At 41.0% G+C, this 10,808-nt stretch overlaps 1 protein-coding gene across 1 annotated transcript in view; it reads left to right on the top strand.

The window, feature by feature from the left end:
- Window positions 1-5,179: 5,179 nt before the first annotated feature.
- The window catches only part of garre1 (granule associated Rac and RHOG effector 1), a 65,731-nt gene continuing 60,102 nt past the window's right edge, over window positions 5,180-10,808 (top strand). Inside the window, exon 1 of the mRNA XM_084075281.1 lies at window positions 5,180-5,254. The gene's annotated coding sequence lies outside the window, so the exon portion shown is untranslated. The remainder of the gene's footprint in view (window positions 5,255-10,808) is intronic.

The raw sequence follows: 10,808 nt of genomic DNA, 5'->3' as shown, positions 1-10,808 counted from the left end.
TGGCTGAGTGAGCAGAGAGCAGGTGGGAGGGGGAGCCTTTTGAAGGCTTGGGTCGGACTGGCCCCTCCCACAACTGACATTATTATGTTCAGGGCTTATGTACAGTATGTCTGTCTGCCGCACTGTGATGCAACCGCATCGCCTGTGTGTGTGGTTGTGTGCAGTGATGGAAGAAGTACACTCAGAATTGTTTTTGCATAACTTTGCTGTCGGGCAGAAACCGCTTAACTCTAGATTTTAACTTTTTTGTATATTTTTGTAAATTAACGCCCTACTTGATCATACTCTACAGTGTCACACAAAACCATCAAAAGTAGCAGATCTACAAGCTTGAGCTTGTGGATTTGCTATATTTCTTTATTTGAATCCTGAAAAGTAACAGTTTCCAGCCGACAGAGACGATAAGTAAAAGTAGTAATACCACAATGTAGAAATACTCGTGTTACAAGTAAAAGGCCTGCATTAAAAAAGATTGCTTGAGTAAAAGTACAAAGGTATTGGCATTACAATGTACTTACCTGTACCAGTACCTATTATGCAGAATGTACCATTTCACAATTTATTTTCCAAATTTGTCAATTCCTCTAAAATATCTAGATTTACAAGCTCACAATGCATCCTGATGTAATTCATTTTGAGCTTGTAGATCAGCTACTGTAAAACAGCTCAAGTATAAAATATGGCTTAATTGGTTACGGTATGTTTTGTAATAATAAATCTGCCAAGTAACTGTAGTGTAATATTTACCTCTGAGATGCAGTGGATTAAAAGTATAAAGCACAGAAAAATGGAAATACTCATGTAAAAGTATAGCAAAAATTGTAAAAGTAGCTAGGTGTACATACTTAGCTATTATATGTCCATAGAACGTTGCTTTGGTAAATGTTCATTAACCCAATACAGTATAATGGCGCTTGGGTGGTGCAGTGGTAAAGAGCCTGCCCACCACGGAGGTTGTGGGTTCTGATCCACCGTGATGCATCCGGCTTTGTCGAGCACCTATATAAACACAGTACGAACACTATTGGACCGTGTTCGGGAGAGGGAAGCCGGGCGTGGAGGGTGATAATTGTCACTGCCCGTAATAATACTGCGGGCTGGGGGCGGTAACCTGTCAGCGGGGAGTGTTGGGCGGGAAGAGTAGGATGAAGGCTTTACAGCATCCTCCCGGTGGGGGCTCCTCACTGGCAGGTGAGTCAGTAGGATACAACAGCAGTGACAACACACAAATCTGTGAGGGGAGGAATCAATAGACCAATTATTTGTTTACTAACATTGAGACTGGACGCACAGGTGATTGTTTCACGCAATCAATTCTCAACCTGTTGTTTTAAGTGGAACCAAATGTACACTCTCAGAGTTATGGGGGTCCTTGAAATTAAAAAAGTTTGAGAACCACTGTGCTACACTAATGGAACAGAGCCTTCATTAGTGTCATTCAGGTAACACCTGTGAAGGAAGAAAGGAAGGGGCCCAATTTCTGTCCAATATGGCTGCTGTGCATAGAGCCTATTGACATAACAACTAAAAGGGGTAAAAAGCAACAAAAAGATTATATATATACACACATACATACACACACATATATTATTCCACGAGCCAAGGTGCACAAAATAAAATGAAAATGCTGTTTTTATCTGGCATGCTGTCAGGCTGCTAAACAAAACCTACGCCTAAACTGGTGCATGTCCTCAGAGGACGCGAGACATGCAACCTTGTCCTCAAACTTCAACTTGACATGCATGTCCTCATGCACTGCTGTATAGGACATGATGTGCTGTGTCATACTATAGGTCTGGCCTATCAGCTGTAGCCTAAATGCCATATGTATATCTGACACAGGAGGAATTTAAACCTATGGTACCGACCGTAGCAGACAGACAGTTGCCGCATGCTGGGTTAGTTAGTGTCATTTAAATGCCAAAGTGCAAAATGTAAATAATATATCTTTTCATATCTTTTGTTTTTGTTTCCATGAATATGGCAAAGCTGAGTGCACTATAATGTTCTGTTTTGACAGTTGAACAGATGACAGAATAATTATTACATTAAATCCCATGTTTTAACTTATGAGAATTAAGTGTCACATATCCAGTGAAATGTGCAAGGAAATATAATTCCCCAATCGACGCAACATTTACAAACAAACAGTAAAGAATGCAAGGATGAAAGCACATCCTGCTCAGACAGTCACAGTAACCCTATAGTCTCGTAGCCAGACAACTATTCCACAATATCCGAAGCATTTGAAAATTGTGGGAGGCAACGTTCTGACTTGCAAGACTACTATACAGTAACCCTACTTACTGTATAGAACTACCCTACGGTAGCAACAGCTACGTCCCCAGAATATTTTTATATAGAAAAATAGATCTATACGATACAGCCTACGTTATGATAGATATATTATCACCGTTTTTTTTCTTCTTTTTCCCCAAAATTTGTATCCCACGATTTTGCAACACATTTTTTTTCACTCAGTGCCAATTAAGTGCCTAAGCATGTGATCCTGGGCACTACTCTCCCTCTGCCAGCCTGGGGAGAGCCCCAAACTGAGCTCATACTTCCCTCAATGCATGAGGAGTGAGCAGGCCGCTTCTTATCACCTGACAGGGGGAGTTTCCCCGGTAGGAGTAGGACTGAGTTTTTAGATTCAATATCTGCTGTCCAGGTTATCCAGGTGTCACACTTTGTCCCAGTGTGGGTAGGATATGGCACAATTACTGGAATCAAACGCAGTCCGTAGGTGCAAAACAAGTGTTTGTTTTATTTGCCTTTTTTTTAGAAAGTCCCAGGGAAAAACAAAATACATCACAAAAATACAATACTAGCCCAATTGGCTCCTGCTCCCTACGGCAGCCCTTTACTAACTGGTAGGCACCCTTCTTTTAAAGGCTAAGCCCCTCCCACTGGACCATACCAATCTTAATTGACTCAATCAATTTACACAAAACCAGTTATTTCATCTATGTCCAAAGACATTATACTTCACAATTAACACATTTAAAGTGTCTGCAGCTACACTCGGGTACTTAGTCACTGCCCAGAACCAGGAAGCACTGTGGTAAGAGAAAGAAAAAACAGTCAAACATTTGCCAAAAACATTCCCTGCAACTTAAAAGTAAAGAACAATTTTACCCTTTAACCCTGTGTTGTGTGAAATCATTTACGTCATATGTGGAAAGAACATGGAGTTTAGTGTGTGCACCCACCAAACTATCCTAGCATGCTACCTGGCTATTGTGTGTATGGTGTATTGTGTAGTGTTGATGTGGTTATGATGTGCTGTCAGTGGCAGGGTGAACTGCCACACCAGGAATTAGTGATATCCCATCTTGACTACTGTCCAGTTGTGTGGTCCAATGCGGCTAAAAAGGACCTACGTGAATTACAAATAGCCCAGAATAAGGCAGCTCATCTTGCCCTTAAGTGCAATATTAGATCTAATACACTATTCATTCATCAGAATCTGTCATGGCTGTTGGTGGAGCAGACATTAGCTGCCATTCTGGCTGTATTTTTTAGGAATATTTGTTGAAAGAAAAAAACAAAATGCTTATTATATCATATTATTATACTAGTAATTAATAGACACAGAATTAATCCCAGACATCTTGTGATTGATTTACAGTGCCTAGGGCCCTAGGCCAAGAACTGATGCAAAGAAGAATACAGTTATGTAGGCTACAGGGCAATGGATTTCTTGGACTCTCTACCAGTATGCATTACAGAAATGAAGGGTTTAGTTACTTTGTAGATTTTGATTATTATTACAAAACATACATTAACCACATCGACCCTACATTTCTGCCATTTGAAAATAGCCGAACTACAAGCTCACAATGGGTCGCATTGAGGCAACGCATGGTGAGCTTGTAGATCTACTTGTAGACCTACAAGCTGCTAGATCAGCAATTTTTTAAAATGCATTTTATACATTTGAAAACTTGTGAAATGGGACATTCTGCATAATGAGTACTTTCTACTTTTGGTACTTTTGGTACTTTAAGTACATTTTGATACCAATACTTTTGTACTTTTACTCAAGTACATTTTGAATTCCGGACTTTTACTTGTAACAGAGAATTTCTACATTGTGGCATTGATACTTTTACTGAGTACTTTTTCCACCACTGTTGTCTAGTCAAAATAGTCTTATCTTGTCCTCTAGTGTTTGATAAACAGTATTACACCCCCGTGTTCAATACAGAAAACGACCACCAGAGGGCAATTAAAGTCTACAATTTACCAGATTCATGAATCTAGATGTCTTCTCACGGGCACAATGTTCTAGAAATATTTTCATTAAAATAAATCATAAAAGTATACATTTCAAAAGCAACAGCCAGTAATAATGTGAACTTGTCAACTGTTGCATTGGATTTGGATCTACTACTATATGCCTCGTTATACTTCACCGTGCAACGGTGTAGCGGGTCAAAAATAGCCAATCTTCAAGCTCACAGCCCGTCGTCATCCGGCGACGCGTTGTGAGCTTGTACTTGTAGATCAGCTATTTTTGATGCGCTACACCGTCGTACGACGACAAAAGTATGATTCGGACGTAATCTCTCCAACCCCTCTGTTAGCCAATCACAGCGAACCGTTCCTTCCGGCATATGGGATTCTAGACCCAGACGCGCCCCTCTTCTGCTGCTAACCTAAACCAGTGTTGCCAAGTCCGCTTCTTTTAAGCTACTTTGGCCTTGTTTTTCTGTAAAGTAATTTGGAGATTTTGTAGTAGTTGTTGCGGATTGCGGGGTTTTGGGCTTGTTTCTAAAGTGTAGTTGTTTATTTGGGCTTGTTTCTAAAGTGTAGTTGTTTATTTGGGCTTGTTTCTAAAGTGTGTGTTGCTTATTTGGGCTTGTTTCTAAAGTGTAGTTGTTTATTTGGGCTTGTTTCCCAATGTTGTTTAAACCAGTGATTGTCAAACATTTCCAAGTCAAGGAAGCACCCCAAATGAATATGTATATGTACAGTCACACATTTGGGCTAGAAGGTTAACACTAAAACAAATACTAGTTTCCATTGTGGTCCAATTCAATTCACGTATTCAGTTTTCATAGTTGCTTGTTTCTCTAAATTCCCTCGCAAAACCTGGCAACGCTGACCTAAGGCTTAGTTAGTGCGCCCCCTTCAGGTCAGATGGAGAAGTGTCTGGGTTGGACGTACACACACACACACACACACACACACACACACACAGAGACACAGACAGGGGATTCGCTGTCAAGAGGGTGGACGCGTAGAGCTGGTAAGAAGCGATGCGGTGATTAACTAATAACATTTATGTGCATTGTGTTGTTTTCACTGAGGCTCTGTGTAAATGTTTAAACATTTCCAGCCTGCATTGACTGTCGTTGCAGTTTTTACTAGCAGGCGGTGGTTTCGCCAGTTAACGCTACTTTGCGCTGCTTTCTCTCCTCAAACGCTGGGAATCGTGTCGCAGAGAGAGAGAGAGAGAGAGGGAGAGAGGGAGAGAGCTGAGCTAGCAGGGGATGCTAAGCTACCGCTAGCTACGTGTCACACTGAAATTGACAACCAATCGATTTCTGTGACTCCCCGATACCTAAAAGGGACTCGGTTGATGTCCGTAGTTACAAATAATGTATTATTAATAATAATAATACATTTTATTTATAACGCACTCTACATTTTTGGAAATCAAGTGCCACAGGGTTTATAAACAAAAGGCACAAAAAAACAGAAGGACAAAAACAAAAAAAAGCATTCAGCAACAAGAAGACCCTTTCTTGGGCTTAAAATCATATAGTTAAAAATAAGGTTAAAATACATAAAAAAAGCTTTGTTAAAAAGATATGTTTTGAGTCCATTTATAAAATGTATGGCATTTGTGAGGTTTTTACATTAAAAGCCAGACTTGGACAAAATTGTCTTAATTATTTAGATACATTGCACATTAAATAGCATTGTATTTCAGCACGTTAAAGCCATATATCGTGTTATTACGACGACATAGTCCCCATCTTATCGTTGTGTGAATGAGTTCACATTCATAATAATAATAATATTGAGCGACGGCTCCCCCATGGAGTCACAGAATTCGATAGGTCACCGGTTGTGGTGCAGTACCATAGCTATTAGCCTGATATAATACCTAGACCTAGACAGTGTCACATAGAAACAAACCAGTCAGCTCTAGTGTCAAACTGACGAATGCAACGCAAACAACAATGTACCGGCTTCACTAAAGCCCGGTCTGTTTACCGTTGCTTTGACGTGTGTCACTGATGTGTGTGTGTTTAAATGTGTGTTATAACGCTGTTGCTCTGATATGATACCGAGGCGAGTCGGAGGTCTTTCTTGGCAGGAGAAAATGTGTGTTTGGGGCGTTTAAAAAGGCCGTATTAATAGCTTGCGACATAGTGCTCCCATGACTCTGGCCATGTCATCTCTGGGAGTTTCGGTGAAACTGGGCTAACTGCGGCGGCTTCCTGCGAAATAGTGGTTATCCAACCAGCTGTAACTGACCATGTAACCTAGTTTTAGGTGTTAAAACGTATTAACAAAAACAGCCGGCTCTCAACCAGCTGTATTGCATGATATCTGTATAAAAGAGTGGCTCTCCAATCTAACTGATCAGCTAGTTGGTTGATCTCTTATCTTACAGTATCTTAGTTGGTTGATCCCTTATCCAAGCATCTAGTCGGTTTGTTTGATCTCTTATCTATGCATCTCCACCACAAGGCTTCACAGCTGGGTTCAAGAAAAGGGAATCACACCCTCAAAAACATTACAGCTGTTATGTTGGGTAACGCACAACAGCTTACTTACAGTGTGTGATGTTGCCTCCTAATGCAATTACAGATAAATAAGCTCATGCAAGCAAAGCACTGACATTTTTCAAAACCCTTGCAAACTGCTTGTTTATGCCATAGAGTTGCAGTGGAATATTCTCAGCCTTTATTATATACTAGTGTTGTACAATTGCACAGGTCTTGACGGTAGTACAATTTTAATACACCTGATATTTGAGAGGAGATTGACTGAATATGAGCTGCATCATTCGTAAATAACATTTGCCCCACTTCTCTTAGGGGGGGTGGGGGCTACAACACTACAGTCTAGCTAGAAAGGTCCCTGCCTTCTGAGGTCATGTGGAATGCATTTCCTGTTTGGGTCACTGAAGTTTGGGAATAATAACAGAACAAATTGTTATCTGTTGATTGCCGTTCATACATTTAGCAGAGGATTGGGGAGCGTAGCCTTTGACTGTAGTTGTGAAATGTATCATTTAAAGTCAGAATGTTGACTGCATTCTCCGGCTGATTGGGCGTGGTCTTTTTTTGCAGAATGTCTTGGTGGTGACTTGTCGCGATATTCATGAGATGTGCAAGAATAGGGTGTCAGGTGGTTCCGCGAGCTGTTTGTCATCTTAATGGTGAAGGGCAGGAACATTTCTCATCTATTCTTACCCAAATGTGGCTGGCTGGTCTGTCCTCAAATTCAGTGGCCTCTTTTAACTGTTTGGCCACAGCCAAATGTGTTTTCTAGTCCTACACGGGCCAAAGCCTAGCACTTGACATCTGCTACATCTGTGTCATTATGGAAATAAATGCCTAGCTCTGCAAAATTCCTGTCTTTGTTTAGACGCATTCTGTCTGAGAGAGAGAGGGCTTATTCAGCCTAATACCCGACCAGCCATTGCCACTGGATGAGGCCTCCATGGGTGCTGCTTACTAGGGTTGGATCAGTGTTTGACATTTTGGCCTCAATGGTGATTTTTTTCCCCCCCTCTGTCTCGGGTCTAATATGCAGTTTTGGCTGCTCTTTCACCCTGGAAAGAATACAGTTTTGTTTAGTAGACAGAATCCTTTTTATATTTTTTTTATTTTTTTTTGGCTTGATTGTAAATTTTAAAGACATGCAACATGAACTAAATTGTAAATTGAGTCTAAAATATCCTAATCAGTACCACCGCGCCAAAACAAACATTGTTTATACTGTATACACTGGTGGTGCGTACTAAAAAAAAAAACATTAAGACCTGGAACGCATCTGTGTCACTTTTTCATTTGAGCTAAAAAGCATTATTTTACACTTTGGCTATTCTTTTTAAATCGTGAAAATGTGTGCAAATCTTTGAATATATTTTTTAAAGCGAACATTTGTAACTCAAATCTTTGCTTCTGGGGGTTCCTGGAACAACATATTTTGAGATGGGGGTCGGCGGCCAAATACATTTAATTTTGGGGGTCCTTGACATGAAAAAGTTTGAGCACCACTGATATAGAAACATACGTTTTTTTCAGAAAACTGTTGGGATTTAGAAGACATTTGTAGAATCGGCTTCAGGTCTTAATGGGTTAACCATATCACTTGTGGCCAGAGTACTTCTTTTTGTTTAATCTTCTTTGAATCCGGATGCATGTGTGAGGAAGTCAACCTAAAGTCACAAGATCACTGTTTGCGCCTGCCGGGTGGAGCATAGCCCAGCCCAGCACTGACAGCACTGTCCCAGGGCTATCTCTACTCTCCCCTACTCTACCGCATAGACCAGAATGATGATATTTCCTTATACAAAGGAGCTTTCTAGTGTTTCTCGTTGAATTTCTAGTTGGATGTCACAATGCAATCTTTGATGGGTGGATGGGACTTTGAGGTGGGGGTGTGGGATGTAACCAAAGACGGATCCTAAAGGAGGATGGATTCTAAATGTCAGTGGAATTGTGGAACTATGTTCTACCAACACAAAATGAGTAGTATATGAACTCGGGACAGGGATTCCTTTGCTTTGTATTGCAGCTTTTGGGGAAAATGACTTCAGTTTGTTTGTAAATTATGTGTTAGTGACTTCTATGTGGGTTCTCTTCTCTCAGATGAACTCAACTCTGAACAGTACTTCTTGACGTCATGAAAAACTCAATAAATTCACACATACTCAGGCCAGAGAGGCCAGGCTGGAAAAAGTTATAGAATAAATAAATCCTGTGGACTTTTCCATTTTTATTCCATTGTTCAAATGCTTTGACATTTGAATTTCCTTTTCTTTCTTTTTTTTAAATGGTCATATTCTTTAAATGGTCATAATCAAAACATTGAAGAATGGAATAACAACGGAAAAGTTCCATGGGGTTTATTTAGCAGAATGTTTGGATGTCTTAGAAAACTCCTCCTGAATATGACGATGATGATGTCAGAGGCTCAGAGCAATAAGTGTTATTGCAGGAAGGAAGTGTTCGAAGTGTTACCTTCTGTGTGTGGAAATAACTTCCACTCTCTCTAGGTACCACACTTCACTGATATTCTAAACTTAGACAGATCTGGCGACGCTAAGTTGACTGATGGGGTGAGCGTTGTAAAATTAGACTGATCTGTTTATGTATCTTGTCACTCTTAAAATGTACTCGCCACAAAGCTTGGCTTAAGTTAGTTCTAGGCAACTGTTATCAAGCTTTGGCAAAAAAAACACACATTCTTTGGCACACCTAATTATGGTTTGCGCATGCATGGAGATGTTTTAGACGTTGCCTAGTCCCAGTCAGAGTTGAAAATAATCACTTTATTAAAATGAGTAAACTGCGTGATGCGAAGACATGGTAGTTCACAGCAGTATGCTGACACACACTCCACATCATATCCCCGTTTTCTTAGGCATTGTGTCATTATCCGCAATCTTTTGATGCTTTTGTGTGACGCTGTAGTATGATCAAGTATGTCGTTAATTTACAAAAAATTAAGATAAGAGATTTCTGCCTGACAGCAACAAAATACTTTCTTTTTGTCCAACGTTACGTGAAAGATGTAACATGGTAAAATGTGGTGCTATTAGCTTGTAGATCTGTTCTTTTTGTCACATGACACCTTCTCTCGGGTCTGTCTTGGTGCATTGATAGCACACTCTGGTTTAAGAGTCTCATTAGTGCACCGTATGATTGCTATAGGCCTTTTCATGGGGTAAAATACTTGAGAAAGTTATGGAAAAGTTTTGGAAATTCATTGTTAAAAATGTGTGGGAACCCTGTCTATATCACACGCTGCTGGTGTTTACTGCTGTGGTTGCTGTGGTACAACGCACACATGCAAAGGAAGCCAGAGAGGCTGACTCACCTGCCAGTGAGGAGCCCCCACCGAGAGGACGTAGAGCCTTCGTCCTACTCCTCCCGCCCAACACTCCCTCCCTGCTGACAGGTGCCGCCCCCCAGCCCGTAGGAATCCGTGCAGTGATATCACCCTCCCGGCTTCCCTCCCCCGAACACGGGCCAATAGGTTCTATGCGCATTCACAGGTGTTACCAATGATACTAATGAAGGCTCTGTTCCATTCTGGTCAGACGGAGTCAGGGTGCTGATATTGTACATGTTGGCTCACTGGAAACACTCCCAAATGGCCCTTTACGGGTGTGTAACTCTGAGAGTGTACAAATGGAACCAAATGGACCCTTACAGGTCCATTTGGTTCCATTTGTACACTCTCAGAGTTATGGGGGTCGGGGAAATCTGAAATTCAAAAATCTGAGAACTACTGTGCTACGCTAAATGGAACTGAGCCTTCATTAGTATCATTGGTAACACCTGTGAAGGAAGCGATAATATGGCTGCTGTGCATAGAGCCTATTGTGTTTGTGTAGACACTCGGCAAAGCCATGGTAGATTCGAACCCACAACCTGCGTGGTGGTGGGCAGGCACTTTACCACTGCGCCACCCAAGTGCTATGGCACGGTTTCTGCTAAGGGCAGAGATGGATGGTCTATAAACAACTTATTCTGCCTTCTTAATATGCTCATAATTTTATTAGGTTATAATCTTCCCTAAATCGCAAATTCCTTGCACTTCCGTGTTACGGA

This window comes from Gymnoscopelus microlampas, assembly GCF_963454915.1.
Source record: "Gymnoscopelus microlampas genome assembly, chromosome: 1".
NCBI lineage: Eukaryota > Metazoa > Chordata > Actinopteri > Myctophiformes > Myctophidae > Gymnoscopelus > Gymnoscopelus microlampas.
Note: the sequence above shows the minus strand (reverse complement) of the source record. Positions and strands in the feature narration are given on the sequence as shown.